The 19,838-nt window shown below is 40.4% G+C and overlaps 1 pseudogene; it reads right to left on the reverse strand.

The window, feature by feature from the left end:
* Positions 1-10,622: 10,622 nt before the first annotated feature.
* LOC116273125 lies at positions 10,623-19,066 on the reverse strand (annotated as a pseudogene).
* Positions 19,067-19,838: the final 772 nt, after the last annotated feature.

Here is a 19,838-nt window from a genome sequence, read left to right on the forward strand (position 1 = left end):
GTTCTCAGATTCCAGAAATAAGGCTAGCAGATCCTCCAAATACATGCTTAACTTGCTGTGAGATGAATTAACAGAACAATAAGCTTGTTAGTTCTCAAACTTCTTTCCAGATTTCATCTGAGGATATTTCCTTTTCACCACATAGCCCTCTAGCGACTGGAGTATCCTTTTGCCAGTTCACAAAGAACTGTCTTAGAAGGCTGGCCGAGGGAAGCTATGCTCTGTGAGATGATTTCACAGAACTATGAAAGATGTTTCTCGGCTTCTTTCTCCCTTGTTATCGGAGGATATTTCCTTTAGCCCTAGAGTCATAAGCGGATCGAAATATCTGTTCCTGAGATTATACAAATAAGGTTAGCAAAGATCCACGAAATACAGATGCAACTCTGGCAGGTGGGAATCACACATCACAGAAACAGTTCTCAGACAGCTTCTTCCAGATGTCATCAGAGGATATTCCTTTTCTACTTGCCCTCTAAGGGCTTCCAAATATCACTTTGGAAATTCCACAAAAGTGTATGTAGCATTAAGGCTTCTTGAAGCTGTAATCTGTGTGAGATGATTCCCGCAGAACACCAAAAGAAGTTTCTCGAAGCTTGTTTCTTTGTTATCGGAGGATATTTCCTTTGGCCCTATAGTTTTCAAAGGATCATAATGTATGCATTTCTCAGATTCCACAGAAATAAGGCTAGCAAAGAGATTCTCGAAATACAGATGTAAGTCTCTGTGAGTGGAACCACACATCACAAAGCAAGTTTCTCAAGCTTCTTTCAGTTGTTCTCGGAGGATGTTTTCTTCTTTTCACCATGGCCCTCTATGACCTTCAAATATCGCTGCGAATTCCACAAGAACAGGCTTGGCGAGAGCTTCTTGAGGGAAAGCTGTAACTCTCTGAAATGAATTAGCAGAACACTAAGCGGTTTCTGTCAGGCTTCTTTCAAGATTTCATCTGAGGAGATTTTTGCCCTTCTTCACCATAGCCCTCATAGGCTTCCAAATATCACTTTGCAAATTCACAGGGAACTATCTTGGCGAAAGTCTTCTTGAGGGGAAAGCTGTAACTCTGTGAGATAGTTCACAGAACACAAAAGTTTCTCCAGAGCTTTTTCTATATACTTTGTTATCGGGTATATTTCCTTTTGGCCCTATATAGTCTTCAAAGGAATCCGAAATATCTGTTCTCAGATTCACAAAAATACAAAAGGCCCAGCAAAGAGATCCACGAGAATGCAGATGTAACTCTGTGAGTGCCAGGAAGTCACACATCACAAAGCTGTTTCTCGGCTTTGTCGGTTTTCTCAGAGGATATTTTCTTTTTTTCACCATAATCTCTATAGGCTTATCACTTCGCAGGAATTCCACAGAACCAGCAGGCAGCGGCTTCTTGAGGGAAACCTTCCTCTGTAACTCTGTGACATGGAAATAACAGAACTAAGCAGTTTCTACGAAATCTTCTTTCCAGATTTCATCTGAGGATATTTCCTTTCACCATATAGCACTACTCTCGGCTTCCAAATATCACTTTGCAAATTCCACAAGAACTGTTTTACCAAAAGACTTCCTGAGGGGAAGCTGTAACTCTTTGAGATGAATTAACAGAACACTAAGCAGTTTCTCAGAAATCTTCTTTCCAGATTTCACTTGAGGATATTTCCTTTTTCAACATAGCCCTCTATGGGCTTCCCAATATCACCTTAAAATTCCACAAGGACTGTATTAGTGAAAGGGTTCTTGATGGGAAACGTGTAACTCTGTGAGATGATTTCACAGAACAGAAAGAACTTTCTCCGAAAGCTTCTTTCTCTTTGTTATCGGAGGATATTTCCTTTGGCCCTATAGTCTTCAAAGGGATCGGAAATATCTGTTCTCAGATTCCACAGAAATAAGCCTAACGTAGAGATCCTCAAAATACAGATGTAACTCTGGGAGTGGGAGTCACACATCACAAAGCAGTTTCGCAGAAAGCTTCTTTCCAGTTGCTCTCGGAGGATATTTTCTTTTTCACCGTAGCCCTCTATGGGCTTCCAAATATCACTTTGCGAATTCCACAAGAACAGGCTTAGCGAGCGACTTCTTGATGGGAAAGCTGTAACTCTGTGAGATGAATTGACAGAACACTAAGCAGTTTGTCAGAAATCTTCTTTCCAGATTTCATGTGAGGATATTTCCTTTACCATAGCCTCTATAGGCTTCCAAATATCACTATACATTCCACAAGAACTGTCTTAGCGAAGAGCTTCTAGCGAGAGGTAAAGCTATAACTCTGTCAGATGATTTCACAGAACACAGTATTGATTCGCAGTAATTCTTTCTCTTTGTTATAAGTAGGATAATTCCTTGTATATAGTGTGAAAGGGATCCGATATCTGTTCTCAGATTCCACAGAAATAAGGCTAGCAGATCCACGAAATTCCAGATGTTCTTAACTCTGTAGTGGAGAGCCACACATCACATAGCGGTTTCTCAGAAAGCTTCTTTCCAGTTGTTCTCGGATGCTTTTCTTTTTCAACATAGCCCTTTATGCGGCACCGATATCACTTCGAATTCCAGAAGAGAGACAGGAGCAGCGGCTTCTTGAGGAACAAAGCTATAACTCTGTGAGATGAATTAGCAGAGACACTAGGCAGTTTCTCAGAAAGCTTCTTTCCAATTTCATCTGAGGATATTTCCCTTTCACAATAGCCCTCTATGGGCACAGATATCAGTTTGAAATTCACAGAACTGTCTGTGACAGGCTTCTTGAAGGGAAAGCTGTAACTCTGTGAGATGATTTCACAGAACACAAAGAAGTTTCTCAGAGAAACTGCTTTCTGTTTGTTATCGGAGGATATTTCCTTTGGCCCTATAGTTTCAAAGGATCAGTATATTTATGATTCTGAGGAGTGGGTCGAGATGTAACTCTGTGAGGTGGAGATCCGCATCACAAAGCAACAGTTTCTCAGAAGCTTCTCTAGTTGTTCTTGGAGGATATTTTCTTTCACCATAGCCTATATGGAAGCCACCAAATATCCTTCTTGAATTCGCAAGAACAGGTTTGGCAGAGGCATGCCTACTGGGGGAAGCTGTAACTCAGTGAGATGAATTAACAGAACACTAAGCAGTTTCTCAAGCTTCTTTCCAGATTTCATCTGAAAAATTATAATCTTCATACACCACCACTTGGCCTCTGGTCTTCCACATATCACTTTACCAGAATTCACAGAACTGTCCTTGGCGAAAGGCTTCTTGAGGCTGTAACTCTGTGAGATGGATTTCTGGGGAACACCAAGAAGTTTCTCCACAGAAACTTCTTTCTCTTTGTTATCGGGGAGGATATTCCTTTGGCAATATAGTCTTCAAAGTGATCCGAAATATCTGTTCTCAGATTCCACAGAATGAAGGCTAGCAAAGAGATCCACGAAATACAGATGTAACCCTGTGAGTGGAAGTTACACATCACAAAGCAGGTTCTCAGAAAGTTTCTTTCCAGTTGTTCTCGGAGTATATTTTCTTTTTCACCATGGCCCTCTATGGGTTTCCACATAACACTTTCCGAATTCCACAAGAACAGGCTTAGCGAGCGGCTTCTCGTGGGGAAAGTGGTAAATCTGTGAGATGAATTAACACAACACTAAGCAGTTTTTCAGAAAGCTTCTTTGCAGATTTCATCTGAGGATATTTCCTTTTTCACCATAGCCGTCTATGGCCTTCGAAATATCACTTTGCAAATTCCACAAGAACTGTCTTAGCGAAAGACTCTTTGAGGGGACAGCTGTAACTCTGTGAGGTGATTTCACAGAACACAAAGAAGTTTCTCAGAAGGTTTCCTTCTGTTTGTTATCGGAGGATATTTCCCTTAGCCTTATAGTCTTCAAAGGGATCCGAAATATCTGTTCTCAGATTCCCCAGAAATAAGGGTAGCGAAGAAATCCACGAAATACAGATGAAACTCTGTGAGTGGAAGTCACACATCACAAAGCAGTTTCTTAGAAAGCTTCTTTACAGTTGTTCTAGGAGGATATTTTCTTTTTCAAAATAGCACTCTATGGGCTTCCAAATATCACTTTGTGAATTCCACAAGAACAGGCTTAGCGAGGGGTTTCTTGAGGGGAAAGCTGTAACTCTATGAGATGAATTAACAGAACACTAAGCAGTTTTTCAGAAAGCTTCTTTCCAGCTTTCATCTGAGGATATTTCCTTTTTCACCGTAGCCCTATATGTTCTTCCAAATATCACTTTGCAAATTCCACAAGCACTGTCTTAGCGAAAGGCTTCTTGAGGGGAAAGCTGTAGCTCTGTAAGATGATTTCACAGAAGACAAAGAAGTTTCTCAGAAAGCTTCTTTCTCTTTGTTATCAGAGGATATTTCCTTTGGCCCTATAGTCTTCAAAGGCATCCGAAATATCTGCACTCAGATTCCACAGAAATAAGGCTTGCAAAGAGGTCCACGAAATACATATGTAATTCTGTGAGTGGGAGTCACACATCACAAAACAGTTTCTCAGAAAGCTTCTTTCCAGTTGTTCTCGGAGGATATTTTCTTTTTCACCATAGCCCTGTAGGGGCTTCCACATATCTTTGCGAGATTTCCACAAGAAGATGCCAGCAGCTTCTTGAGAGAAAGCAACTCTAGCGAGATGAATTAACAAGAACACTAAAGCAGTTTCTCGAAGCTTCTTTCCAGATTTCATCTGAAGTTTTTCTCTTTTTCCCGATAGCCTCTGTGGAATGCGTGTATCACTTTCTGAATTCCGGAAAGAACTATCGCTAGCGACGAAGGCTTCTTGAGAAAATTGTAACTCTAATAGTGATTCCTTAGAACACAAAGTTTCTCAAGAAATATTTCTATCTCTTCTTTGTTATCCGGAGGATATCTCCTTTGGCCCTATAGTCTTCAAGGGATCCGAAATATCTGTTCTCAGATTCCCGCAGAAATAAAGGCTAGCAAGAGATCCACGAAATACAGATGTAACTCTATCTAAATTAGGAAGTCACACATCTGAAACAGTTTTCTCCACAAAGCTTCTTTCAGATTTTGTTTCTCTGAGGATATTTTCTTTTTCCACCATAGCCCTCTGTGGGAAAGCACCAAATATCCCTTTCATTATTCCCACAAGAACGGAAGCCATGACACAAAAGCTGAGGGAGATGCTGTAACTCTGTAGAGATAGATTAACAGAACCCATAAGCGGTTTCTCAAAAAACCCTTTCCCGAGATTTCATCTGAGGATATTTCCTTTTCACCATAGCCCTCTGCTGGGCTTCCGATATCTTTGCAAGTCCCCAAGAACTGTCTTAGCAAAGGCGCGGGGAAAGCTGTAACTCTGTGAGATGATTTCACAGAACACACAAGCAGTTCAGTAAGCTTCTTTCTCTTTATTGCTCGAGATCTTTCGCTGACCTATAGTCTTCAGAGGATCCGAAATGTCTGTTCTCAGATTCCACAGAAATAAAGGCTAAAGAGATACGAAATACAGATGTAACTCTCTGTGAGTGGAAGTCATGCATCACAAAGCAGTTTCTCAGAAGGATTTCTTTCTAGTTTCTCTCCGACGATATTTTCTTTTCATGGCCTCTATGGGCTTAAATATCACTTTCGTATTCCACTTTAGAACAGGCTTAGGGGCTGCTTGAAGGAAATCTAGCAACTCTGTGAGATAGATTAACTTAGACACTAAGCGGTTTCTCAAAGAATCTTCTTTCCAGATTTCATCTGAGGATATTTCCTTTTTCACCACCAGCCTCTAGGGCTTTAAATATCACTTTTCAAATTCCACAAGAACTGTCTTAGCGAAAGTCTTCTTGAGCGGAAAGCGGTAACTCTGGGAGATGATTTCACAGAACACAAAGAATTTTCTCAGAGAGCTTATTTCTCTTTGTTATCAGAGAATATTTCCTTTGGCCGTATAGTCTTCAAAGGGATCCGAAATACCTGTTCTCAGATTCCACAGATATAAGGCTAGCAAAGAGATCCACGAAATACAGATGTAACTCTGTGAGTGGAAGTCACACATCACACATCAGTTTATCAGAAAGTTTCTGTCCAGTTGTTCTCGGAGGATGTTTTCTTTTTCACCATAGCCCTCTATGGGCTTCCAAATATCACTTTGCGAATTCCACAAGAACAGGCTTAACGAGCGGCTTCTTGAGGGGAAATCTGTAACTCTGTGAGATGAATTAACAGAACACTAAGTAGTTTCTCAGAAAGCTTCTTTCCAGATTTCATCTGAGGATATTTGCTTTTTCACCAGAGCCCCCAAGGGGTTCCCAATATCACTTTGAAAATTCCACAAGAACTGTCTTAGTTAAAGGGTTCTTGATGGGAAACCTGTAACTCTGTGACATGATTTCACAGAACAGAAAGAACTTTCTCCGAAAGCTTCTTTCTCTTTGTTATCGGAGGATATTTCCTTTGGCCGTATAGTCTTCAAAGGGATCCGAAATATCTGTTCTCAGATTCCACAGAAATAAGACTAACGAGGAGATCCTCGAAATACAGATGTAACTCTGTGAGTGGAAGTCACACATCACAAAGCAGTTTCTCAGAAAGCTTCTTTCCAGTTGCTCTCGGAGGATATTTTCTTTTTCACCGTAGACCTCTATGGGCTTCCAAATATCACTTTGCGAATTCCACAAGAACAGTCTCAGCGAGCAACTTCTTGAGGGAAAAAATGTAACTCTGTGAGATGAATTGACAGAACACTAAGCAGTTTCTCAGAAAGCTTCTTTCCAGATTTCATGTGAGGATATTTCCTTTTTCACCATAGCCCTCAATGGGCTTCCAAATATCACTATGCAAATTCCACAAGAACTGTTGTGGCGAAAGGCTTCTTGAGGGGAAAGCTGTAACTCTGTGAGATGATTTCACAGAACACACAGAAGTTTCTCAGAAAGCTTCTATCTCTTTGTTATCGGAGGATATTTCCTTTGGCACTATAGTCTTCAAAGGGATCCGAAATATCTCTTCTCAGATTCCACAGAAATAACGGTAGCAAAGAGATCCAAGTAATAAAGATGTAACTCTGTGAGTGGAAGTCACACATCACAAAGGAGTATCTCATAAAACTTCTTTCCAGTTGTTCTCAGACGATATTTTCTTTGTCACCGTAGTACTGTATGGGCTTCTAAATATCACTTTGCGAATTCCACATGAACAGGCTTTGTGAGCTGATTTTTGAGGGAAAAGCTGTAACTCTGTGAGATGAATTAACACAAAACTCAGAAGTTTCTCAGAAAGCTTCCTTCCAGATTTCATCTGAGGATATTTCCTTTTTCACCATAGCCCTCAATGGGCTTACTAATACTACCAAATTCCACAAAGAAATGTCTCAGCGAAGGCCTCTTGAGGGAAAGCTGCTTAACCTGTGAGGATGACCACAGGAACCTGAGAACTTTCTCTCAGAAAGCTGCTTTCTCTTTGATATCAGAGGATATTTTCTTTGGCCCTATAGTCTTCAAGGGATCCGAAATATCTTTATTTCTCATATTCCACAGAAATAAAGATAACAAAGAGATCACAGAAATACAGATTAGCCAACTCATAACGAGTGGAAATACCTATCCTAAAAGCAGTTCTCACAAGCTTCTTTTCCAGTTTGTCTTGGAAGATATTTTCTTTTCACCTTGGCTCATAGGCACCCAAATATCCGCTGCGAATTCATAAAGAACTGTCTTAAGCGAAAAGGATTCTTGAGAAAGCTGTAACTCTGTAGAATGATTTCACAGAACACAAAGTTTCTCAAGCTTTCTCTTTATTATCGAGAATATTTCCTTTGGCACTGGTCTTCAAGGGATCGATATCTGTTCTCAGATTCCACAGAAGTAAGGCTGGCAAAGAGATCTGAAATACGGGTAACTCTGTGAGATGAATTAACAGAGAACACTAAGCAGTTTCTCAGAAAGCTTCTTTCCAGATTTCATCGAGGATATTTCCATTTCACCATAGCCCTCACAGGCTGAAATATCTCACTTTATAAATTCCACAAGAACTTGTCTTGAAAGGCTTCTTGGGGGAAGCTGTAACTCTGCCCAGGATGATTTCACACCATCACTAAGCAATTTCTCAGAGAAACTTCTTTCCAGTTGTTCTCAGGATACTTTCCTATTTCACAAAGGCCTCTAGGCTTCCAAATATCGCTGCGAATTCCACAAGAACAGGCTTAGCCAGGCTGTGAGGGGGAAAGCTTTAACTCTGTGAGATGACTTGACAGAACGCTAAGCAGTTTCTCAGAAGCTGTCTTTCAAAATTGTCTGAGGATACTTCATTTCACGGCCCAGCCTCACATGGGCTTCCAAGGCTCTCCTTGCAAATTCACAAGAACTGTCTTAGGCTTCTTGAGAAGAGCTGTAACTCTGTCAGATGATTCCACAGAACACACAAGCAGTTTCTCAGAAAGCTTCTTTCTCTTTGTTGCTCAGACATATTTCCTTTGGCCTATAGTCTTCAAAGGGATCGAAATATCTACATTCTCAGATTCCACCAGAAATAAAACTGTAAAGGATCACACACGAAATACAGATGTAACTCTGTGAGTGGAAGTCACACATCACATAGCGGTTTCTCAGAAAGGTTTTTTCCATTTGTTCTCGGAGGATACTTTCTTTTTCACCACAGCCCTCTAAGGGATTCCAAATATCACTTTGCGAATTCTACAAGAACTGGCTTAGCGAGCGGCTTCTTGAGGGCAAAGCTGTAACTCTGTGAGATGAATTAACAGAACACTAGGCAGTTTCTCAGAAAGCTTCTTTCCAGATTTCATCTGAGGATATTTCCCTTTTCAAAATAGCCCTCTATGGGCTTCCAAATATCAGTTTGAAATTCCACAAGAACTGTCTTAACGACAGGCTTCTTGAGGGGAAAGGTGCAACTCTGTGAGGTGATTTCACAGAACACAAAGAAGTTTCTCAGAAACCTTCTATCTCTTTTTTATCGGAGGATATTTCCTTTGGCCCCGTAGTCTTCAAAGGGATCCCAAATATCTGTTCTCAGATTCCACAGAAATAAGGCTAGCGAAGAGATCCATGAAATACAGATGTAACTCTGTGAGTGGAGGTCACACATCACAAAGCAGTTTCTGAGAAATCTTCCTTACAGTTTTTCTCAGAGGATATTTTCTTTTTCACCTTAGCCCCCTATGGTCTTCCAACTATCACTTTGGGAATTCCACAAAAACAGGCTTAGCGAGCGGCTTCTTCAGGGGAAAGCTGTAACTCTGTGAGATGAATTAACAGAACACTAAGCAGTTTCTCAGAAAGCTTCTTTCCAGATTTCATCTGAGGATATTTCCTTTTTCACCATAGCCCTCTATGGGCTTCCAAATACCACTTTGAAAATTCCACAATAACTGTCTTAGCGAAAGGCTTCTTCAGGGGAAAGCTGTAACTCTTTGAGATGATTTCACAGAACACGAAGAAGTTTCTCAGAAAGCTTCTTTCTCTTGGTTATCGGAGGATATTTCCTTTGGCCCTATAGCCTTCATAAGGATCCGAAATATCTGTTCTCAGATTCCACAAAAATAAGGCTAGCAAAGATATACACGAAACACAGATGTAACTCTGTGAGTTGAAGTCATACATTACAAAGGAGTTTCTCAGAAAGCTTCTTTCCAGTTGTTCTCACAGGATATTTTGTTTTTCACCATTGCCCTCTAAGGGCTTCCAAATATCACTCTGCGAATTCCACAAGAACAGGCTTAGCGAGCGTCTTCTTCAGGGGAAGGCTGTAACTCTGTGAGATGAATTCACAGAACACTAAGCAGTTTCTCAGAAAGATTCTTTCCAGATTTTTTCTGAGGATATTTCCTTTTTCACCATAGCCCTCTATGAGCTTCCAAATATCACGTTGCAAATTCCACAAGAACTGCCTTAGCGAAAGACTTCTTGAGGGGAAAGCTGTAACTCTCTGAGATGATTTCACAGAACACACACAAGTTTCTCAGAAAGCTTCTTTCTCTTTCTTATCGGAGGATATTTCCTTTGGCCTTATAGTCTTCAGAGGGATCCGAAATATCTGTTCTCAGATTCCACAGAAATAAGGCTAACAAAGAGATCCACAAAATAGAAATGTAACTCTGTGAGTGGAAGTCACACATCACAAAGCAGTATGTCAGAAAGCTTCTTTCTAGTTGTTCTCAGACGATATTTCCTTTTTCACCATAGCCCTCTATGGGCTTACAAATATTACTTTGCAAATTTCACAAGAACTGTCTTAGCGAAAGGCTTCTTGAGGGGAAAGCTGTAACTCTGTGAGATGATTTCAGGGAACACAAAGAAGTTTCTCAGAAAGCTTCTTTCTCTTTGTTATCGGAGGATATTTCCTTTGTCCCTATAGTCTTCAAAGGGATCCGATATCTGTTCTCAGATTCCACAGCAATAAGTCTAGCAAAGAGATCCACGAAATACAGATGTAACTCTGCTAGTGGAAGTCACACATCACGAAGCAGTTTCTCAGAAAGCTTCCTTCCACTTGTTCTCGGAGGATATTTGCTTTTTCACCATAACCCACTATTGGCTTCCAAATAACACTTTGCGAATTCCACAAGAACAGGCTTAGCGAGCGGCTTCTTGAGGGGATAGCTGTAACTCTGTGAGATGAATTATCAGAACACTAAGCAGTTTCTCAGGAAGCTTCTTTCCAGATTTCATCAGAGGATATTTCCTTTTTCACCATAGCCCTCTATGGGCTTCCAAATATCACTTTGCGAATTCCACAAGATTAGGCTTAGCGAGCGGCTTCTTGAGGGGAAAGTTGTAACTCTGTGAGATGAATTCACAGAACAATAAGCAGTTTCTCAGAAAGCTTCTTTCCAGAATTCATCTGAGGATATTTCCTTTTTCTCCATAGCCCTCTATGGGCTTCCAAATATCACTTTGCCAATTCCACAAGAACTGTCTTAGCGAAAGGCTTCCTGAGGGGAAATCTGTAACTCTGTGAGATGATTTCACAGAACACAAATCAGTTTCTCAGAAAGCTTCTTTCTCTTTGTTATCGGAAGATATTTCCTTTGGCTCTATAGTCTTCAAAGGGATCCGAAATATCTGTTCTCAGATTCCACAGAAATAAGGCTAGCAAAGAGATCCACGAAATACAGATGTAGCTCTGTGAGTGGAAGTCACACATCACAAAGCAGTTTCTCAGAAATCTTCTTTCCAGCTGCTCTCGGAGGATATTTTCTTTTTAACCATAGCCCTCTATAGGCTTCCAAATATCACTTTGCAAATTGCACAAGACCAGGCTTCGCTAGCGGCTTCTTGAGGGGAAAGCTGTAACTCAGTGAGATCAATTAACAGAACACTAAGTAGTTTCTCAGAAAGCTTCTTTCCAATTTTCATCTGAGGATATTTCCTTTTTCACCATAGCCCTCTATGGGCTTCCAAATATCACTTTGCCAATTCCACAAGAACTGTCTTAGCGAAAGGCTTCTTGAGGGGAAAGCTTCTTTCTCTTTGTTATCGGAGGATATTTCCTTTGGCCCTATAGTGTTCAAAGGGATCCGAAATATCGGTTCTCAGAATCCACAGAAATAAGGCTAGCAAAGAGATCCACGGAATACAGATGTAACTCTGTGACTGGAAGTCACACATTACAAAGCAGTTTCTCAGAAATTTCTTTCCAGGTTTTCTCGGAGGATATTTTCTTTTTCAACATAACCCTCTATGGCTTTCCAAATATCACTTTGCGAATTCCACAAGAACAGGCATACCGAGCAGCTTCTTGAGGGAAAAGCTGTAACTCTGTGAGATTAATTAAGAGAACACTAAGAAGTTTCTGAGAAAGCTTCTTTCGAGATTTCATCTGAGGATATTTCCTTTTTCACCATAGCCCTCTATGGGCTTCCAAATATCACTTTGCAAATTCCGCAAGAACTGTCTTAGCGAAAGTCTTCTAGGGGGGAAAGCTGTAACTCTGTGAGATGATTTCACAGAACACAAAGAAGTTTCTCCCAAAGCTTCTTTCTCTTTGCTATCGGAAGATATTTCCTTTGGCCCTATAGTCTTCCAAGGGATCCGAAATATCTGTTCTCAGAATCCACAGAAATAAGACTAGCAAAGAGATCCACGAAATACAGATGTAACTCTGTGAGTGGAAGTCACACATCACAGAGTAGTGTCTCACACAGCTTCTTTCCAGATTTCATCTGAGGCTATTTCCTGTTTCACCATAGCCCTCTATAGGCTTTCAAATATCACTTTTCCAATTCCACAAGAACTGTCTTAGCGAAAGGCATCTTGAGGGGAAAGCTGTAACTCTGTGAGATGATTTCACAGAACACAAAGAAGTTTCTCAGAAAGCTTCTTTCTTTTTCTTATCGGAGGATATTTCCTTTGCCCCTATAGTCTTCAAAGGGATCCGACATATCTGTTCTCAGATTGTACAGAAATAAGGCTAAGAAAGAATTCCAATGAAATACATGTAACGCTGTGAGATGAATTAATGGTGAATACCAAGCAGTTTCTCAGAAAGCTTCTTTCCAGATTTCCCATCTGAGATATTTCCTTTTTTCACCATAGCCCACTAGGCTTCCCCAAATATCACTTTGCCAATTCCACAAGAACTGTCTTAGCGAAAGGCTTCTTCAGGGAAAGCTGTAACTCTGTGGATACTCACAGAACATGAAGAGTTTCAGAAAGTTTCTTTCTTTGTTATCGGAGGATATTCCCTTTGGTCTCTATAGTCTTCAAAGGGTCCAACATCTGTTCTCAGATTCCACAGAAATACTGCTAGCAAAGAGACCCACGAAATACAGAGATGTAATCCTGTGAGATGAATTAACAGAACACTCAAGCAGTTTCTCAGAAAGCTTCTTTCCAGATTTCATCTGAGGATATTTCTTTTCACCAGAGCCCCTATGGCTTCCAAATACTTTGCCACCCTAAGAAGCGTCTTGAAGGAAAGTCTTCTTCAGGGATAGCTGCTCTCACTCTGTGAGATGATTTCACAGAAGACTAAGAGCCAGAAAGCTTCTCTTTGTTATCGGAGGTTATTTCCTTGGTCTATAGTCTTCCAAGGATCCGAATATCTGTTCTCAGGTTCCACAGAAATAAGGCTAGCAAAGAGATCCAATGAAATACAGATGTAACTCTGTGAGGTGAATTAACAGAACAATAAGCAGTTTCTCAGAAAGCTTCCCTTCCAGATTTCATCTCAGGACATTTCCCTTTTTCACCATAGCCCTCTCTAAAGGCTTCCAAATATCACTCTACAATTCCACAAGAACTGTTTTAGCGAAAGGCTTCTTGAGGGGAAAGCTGTAACTCTGTGAGATGATCTCACAGAACACAAAGAAGTTTCACAGAAAGCTTATTTGTCTTTGTTATCGAGTGATATTTCCTTTGGCCTCATAGTCTTCCAAGGGATCCTAAAATATCTGTTCTGAGATTCCACAGTAATAAGGCCAGTATGATATCCACAAAATAATCGGCGTAATCCCCCAGAGTGGAATCACGATCGCAGAGCAGTTTCTCAGAAAGCTTCTTTTCCAGATTTCATCTGGAGGATATTTCCTTTTTTTCACCATAGCCCCTATGGGCTTCCAAATATCACTTTTCCAATTCCACAAGAACTGTCTTAGCGAAAGGCTTTTTGAGGGGAGAAAGCTGTAACTCTGTGGAGACGACTTTCATTGTGAATACAAAGAAGTTTCAGAAAAGCTTCTTTCTCTTTTGTTATCGAGAATATTTCCTTTGGCCCTATAGTGTTCAAAGCGGATCCTAAATATCTGTTTTCAGATTCCACAGAAATAAGGCTAGCAAAGAGATCCACAGATGTAACTCTGAGAGATGATTTAACAGAAACACAAGCAGTTTCTGAGAAAGCTTCTTTCCTAGATTTCATCTGAGGACATTTCCTTTTTCACCATAGCCCTCTAAGGTCTTCCAAATATCAGTCTGCCAATTCCACAAGAATTGTCTTAGTGAAAGGCTTCTTGAGGGGAAAGCTGTAACTCTGTGAGATGATTTCACAGAACACAAAGAAGTTTCTCAGAAAGCTTCTTTCTCTTTGTTATCGGAGGATATTTCCTTTGGGCTTCTAGTTCCCAAGGGATCCAATAATATATCTGTTCTCAGATTCCAGAGAAATAAAGCTAGCAAAGAGATTCAAGAAATACAGACTTAACTCTGTGACTGGAAGTCACACATCACAGAGCAGTTTCTCAGACAGCTTCTTTCCAGATTTCATCTGAGGATATTTCCTTTTAAACTGTAGCCCTCTCTGGGCTTCCAAATATCACTTTTCCAATTCCAGAAGAACGGTCTCAGCGAAAGGCTTCTTTGAGGGGAAAGCTGTAACTCTGTGAGATGATTTCACAGAACACAAAGAAGCTTTCAGAAAGCTTTTCTTTGTTATCGGAGGATAATTCATTTGGCCCAGACTCTTTCCAAGCGATCCTAAATATATGTCCGCAGATTCCACAGTAGCCAAGTGCTTAGCAAAGAGATCCACGAAATACATATGTAACTCCGCGGAGTGGATGTCACACATCCCAGAGCAGTTTTCTCAGAAAGCTTCTTTCCAGATTTCCATCTGAGGATATTTTTCACCATAGCCCTATGGTCTTCCAAGTATCACTTTTGCAAATTCCACAAGAACTGTCTTTAGCTTAAAGGCTTCCTGAGGGGAAAGCTGTAACTCTGTGAGGTGATTTCACGCGAACGCAAAGAAGTTTCTCAGTAAGCTTTTCGTTATCGGAGGATGCTTCTTCGCCCTATAGGTCTTCAAAGGGATCCAAATATCTCCTCTCAGATTGTACAGCCAAGGCTAGGAAAGATCCACGAAATACAGATGTAACTTGTGAGATGAATTAACAGAACACAAGCAGTTTCTAAAATATTCTTCCAGATTTCATCTGAGGATATTTCCTTTTTCAACATAGCCCCTCTATAAGCTTCCATATATCACTTTCTGCCAACTCCACAAGAACTGTCTTAGCTTAACGCTTCTTGAGGGCAAAGCTGTAACTCTGTGAGATGATTTCACAGAACACAAAGAATTTTCTCAGAAAGCTTCTGTCTCTTTGTCATCGAGGATATTTCCTTGGCCCTATAGTCTTCAGTGATCCTAAATACCTGTTGTCAGATTAAACAGAAAGAAGGCTAGCAAAGAGATCCACGAAATACAGATGTAACTCTGTGAGATGGATTAACAAAACACTAAGAGGTTTCTCAGAAAGCTTCTTTCCAGATTTCATCTGAGGATATTTCCTTTTTCACCATAGCCCTCTAAGGGCTTCCAAATATCACTTTGCCAACTCCGCAAGAAATGTCTTAGCTAAATGCTTCTTAAGGGGAAAGCTGAAACTCTGTGAGATGATTTCACAGAACACAAAGAAGTTTCTCAGAAAGCTTCTTTCTCTTTTTTATCGGAGGATATTTCCTTTGGCTTTATAGACTTCAAAGGGATCTGAAATATCTGTCCTAAGATTCCACGGAAATAAGGCTAGCAAAGAGATCCACGAAATACAGATGAAACTGTGAGATGAATTAACACAACACTAAGCATTTTCTCAGAAAGCTTCTTTCCAGATTTACCTGAGGATATTTCCTTTTTCACCATAGCCCTATGGGCTTCCAAATATCACTTTGCCATTTCCACAAGAACTGTCTTAGCGAAAGGATTCTTTGAGGGAAAGCGTAACTCTGTGAGATTATTTGAGAACACAAAGGCTTTCAGAAAGCTTCTTTCTCTTTTGTTATCGGAGGATATTTCCTTTGGTGATATAGCTTCAAGCGATCCAAATATCTGTTCTCTTTGTGATTCCACAGAGATAAGGCTATCAAAGAGATCCGAAATACACATAAACTCTGTGAGTGGAAGTCACACATCACAGAGCAGTTTCTGTGAAAGCTTCTTTCCAGATTTCATCTGAGGATCTTCCTTTTTCACCATAGCCGCCTATGGGCTTCCCCAAATATCACTTTGCCATTTCCACAAGAACTGTCTTAGCTTAAAGGCTTCTTGTAGGGAAAGCTGTAACTCTGTGAGACGATTTCACACAGAACACAAAGAGCCAGAAAAGCTTCTTTCTTTGTTATCGTTGATATTTCCTTTGGCCCTATAGTACCAAAGGGATCCTAAATATCTGTTCTCAGATTCCACAGAAATAAGGCTAGTAAAGAGATCAACGTAAAACAGATGTAACACTCTGAGATGAATTAACAGAACACTAAGCAGTTTCTCAGAAAGCTACTTCTTCCAGATTTCATCTGAGGACAATTTCCTTTTTCACCATAGCTCCCTGAGGGCTTCCCTAAATATCAGTCTGCCAATTCCACAAGAATTGTCTTAGCGAAAAGGCTTTGGAGAGGAAAGCTGTAACTCTGTGAGATAATTTCACAGAACACAAAGAAGTTTCTCAGAAAAGTTTCTTTCTCTTGTTATCGGAGGATATTTCCTTTGGCTTAGTCTTCCAAGGGATCCGATATATCTGTTCAAGATTCCAGAAAAATTCTAAGCTAGCAAAGAGATCCAAGAAATACAGACTTTAACTCTCTGACTACTGAAGTCACATCACAGAGCAGCCAGACAGCTTTTCCAGATTTCCATTCCTGAGGATATTCTCCTTAAAACCATAGCCCTCTATGGGCTTCCAAATATCACTTTGCCAATTGCACAAGAACGTCTCAGCTAAAAGGCTTCTTTGGGGGGAAAGCTGTTACTTCCAGAGATGATTTCAAAGAACACAAAGAAGTTTCAGAAAGCTTCTTTCTTTGTTGTGGGTGCATATTTCATTTGGCCCTATAGTCTTCCAAGGATCCGCTGGAATATCTGTTCTCAGATTCCACAGAAATAAGCAAGAAGTAAAGAGATCCACGAAATACAGATGTAATTCTGTGAGTGGAAGTCACACATCACAAAGCAGTTTTTCAGAAAGCTTGTTTCCAGCTGTACTGAGGATATTTTACTTTTCACCATAGCCGCCTATGGGCTTCCAAATATCACTTTGCTAAATCCACAAGAACAGGCTTAACGAGCGGCTTCCTGAGGGGAAAGCTGTAACACTGTGAGATGAATTAACAGAACACTAAGCAGTTTCTCAGAAAGCTTCCTTCCAGATTTCATCTGAGGATATTTCCTTTCTCACCATAGCCCTCTATGGGCTTCCAAATATCACTTTGCAAATTCCACAAGAACTGTCTCAGCGAAACGCTTCTTGAGGGGAAAGCGGTAACTGTATGAGACCATTTCACAGAACACAAAGAAGATTCTCAGAAAGCTTCTTTTTCTTTGTTATCTTTGGATATTTCCTTTGGCCCTATAGTCTTCAAAGGGATCCGTAATATCTGTTCTCAGATTCCACAGAAATAAGGCTACGAAAGAGATCCACGAAATACAGATGTAACTCTGTGAGTGGAAGTCACATATCACAAAGCAGTTTCTCAGAAAGCTACTTTCCAGTTGTACTCGGAGGATATCTTACTTTTCACCATAGCCCTCTATGGGCTTCCAAATATCACTTTGCGAATTCAACAAGAACTGTCTTAGAGAAAGGCTTCTTCAGGGAAAAGCTGTAACTCTGTGAGATGATTTAACAGAACACAAAGAATTTTCTCAGAAATCTTCTTTCTCTTTGTTATCGGAGGATATTTCCTTTGGCCCTATAGTCTTCAAAAGGATCCGAAATATCTGTTATCAGATTCCAGAGAAATAAGGCTAGCAAAGAGATCCACGAAATACAGATGTAACTCTTTCAGTGGAAGTCAAACATCACAAAGCAGTTTCTAAGAAAGCTTCTTTCCAGTTTTTCTCGGAGGGTATTTTCTTTTTCACGGTATCCCTCTATGGGCTTCCAAATATCACTTTCCCAATTCCACAAGAACTGGCTTAGGGAAAGGCTTCTTGAGGGGAAAGCTGTAACTCTGTGAGATGAATTAACAGAACACCAAGTATTTTTTCAGAAAGCTTCTATCCAAAAATCATCTGAGGACATTTCCTTTTTCACCACAGCCCTCTAAGGGCTTCCAAATATCACTTTGAGAATTCCAGAAGAACAGAATTAGCGAGCGGCTTCTTGAGGGGAAAGCTGTAACTCTGTGAGATGAATTAACAGAACACTAAGCAGTTTCTCAGAAAGCTTCTTTCCAGATTTCATCTGAGGATACTTCCTTTTTCACCATAGCCGTCTATGGGCTTCCAATATCACTTTGCGAATTCCACAAGAACAGGTTTAGCGAGCCGCTTCTTGAGGGGAAAGCTGTAAATCTGTGAGATGAATTCAACAGAACACCAAGTATTTTTCTCAGAAAGCTTCTATCCAGAAATCATCTTTGAGGACATTTTTCACCACAGCCCTCTAAGGGCTTCCAACATCACTTTGAGAATTCCAGAACAGAATTAGCGAGTGGCTTTGAGGGGAAAGCTGTAACTCTGTGAGATGAATTAACAGAACACTAAGCAGCTTCTCAGAAAGCTTCTTTCCAGATTTCATCTGAGGATATTTTTCACCATAGCCATCTATGGGCTTCAAATATCACTTTGAAAATTCCTACAAGAACTGTCTTAGCGAAAGGCTTCTTGAAGGGAAAGCTGTAACTCTGTGAGATGATTTCACAGAACACAAAGCAGTTTCTCAGAAAGCTTCTTTCTCTGTCTTATCGGAGGATATTTCCTTTGGCCCTATGGTCTTCAAAAGAATACGAAATATCTGTTCTCAGATTCCACAGAAATAAGGCTAGCAAAGAGATCCCAGAAATACAGATGTAACTCTGTGAGTGGAAGTTACACATCACAAAGCATTTTCTCAGAAAGCTTCTTTCCAGTTGTACTCAGAGGATATTTTACCTTTCACCATAGCCCTCTATGGGCTTCCAATTATCACTTTGTGAATTCCACAAGAACAGGATTAGCGAGTGGCTTCTTGAAGGGAAAGCTGTAACTCTGTGAGATGAATTAACAGAACACTAAGCAGTTTCTCAGAAAGGTTCTTTCCAGATTTCATCTGAGGATATTTCCTTTTTCACCATAGACTTCTATGGGCTTCCAAATATCACTTTGCAAATTCCACAAGAACTGTCTTAGCAAAAGGCTTTTTGAGGAGAAAGCTGCAACTCTGTGAAATGATTTCACAGAACACAAAGAAGTTTCTCAGAAACTTTCTTTCTCCTTGTTATCGGAGGATATTTCCTTTGGCCGTGTTGTCTTCAAAGGGATCCGAAATATCTGTTCTCGAATTGCACAGAAATAAGGCTAGCAAAGGGATCCACGAAACACAGATGTAACTCTGTGAGTGGAAGTCACACATCACAAAGCAGTTTCTCAGAAAGTTTCTTTCCAGTTGCACTCGGAGGATATTTTCTTTTTCACCATAGCCTTCTCTGGGCTTCCAAATATCACTTTGCGAATTCCACAAGAACAGGAGTAGCGAGCGGCTTCTTGAGGGTAAAGCTGTAACTCTGTGAGATGAATTAACAGAACACTAAGCAGTATCTCAGAAAGCTTCTTTCCAGATTCCATCTGAGGTTATTTCCTTTTTCACCGTAGCCCTCTATGGGTTTGAAAATATCACCTTGCAAATTCTACAAGAACTGTCTTAGCGAAAGGCTTCTTGAGGAGAAAGCTGTAACTCTCTGAGATGATATCAAAGAACACAAAGAAGTTTCTCAGAAAGCTTCTTTCTCGTTGTTATCGGAGTATATTTCCCTTGGCCCCATCGTCTTCAAAGGGATAAGAAATCTCTGTTCTCAGATTCCACAGATATAAGTCTAGCAAAGAGATCCACGAAATACAGATGTAACTCAGTGAGTGGAAGTCACACATCACAAAGCAGTTTCTCAGAAAGCTTCTTTCCAGTTGTTCTCGGAGGATATTTCCTTTTTCACCATAGCCCTCTATGGGCTTCCAAATATCACTTTGAAATTCCACA

Source organism: Papio anubis, unplaced genomic scaffold (genome assembly GCF_008728515.1).
Source record: "Papio anubis isolate 15944 unplaced genomic scaffold, Panubis1.0 scaffold377, whole genome shotgun sequence".
Classification (NCBI taxonomy): domain Eukaryota; kingdom Metazoa; phylum Chordata; class Mammalia; order Primates; family Cercopithecidae; genus Papio; species Papio anubis.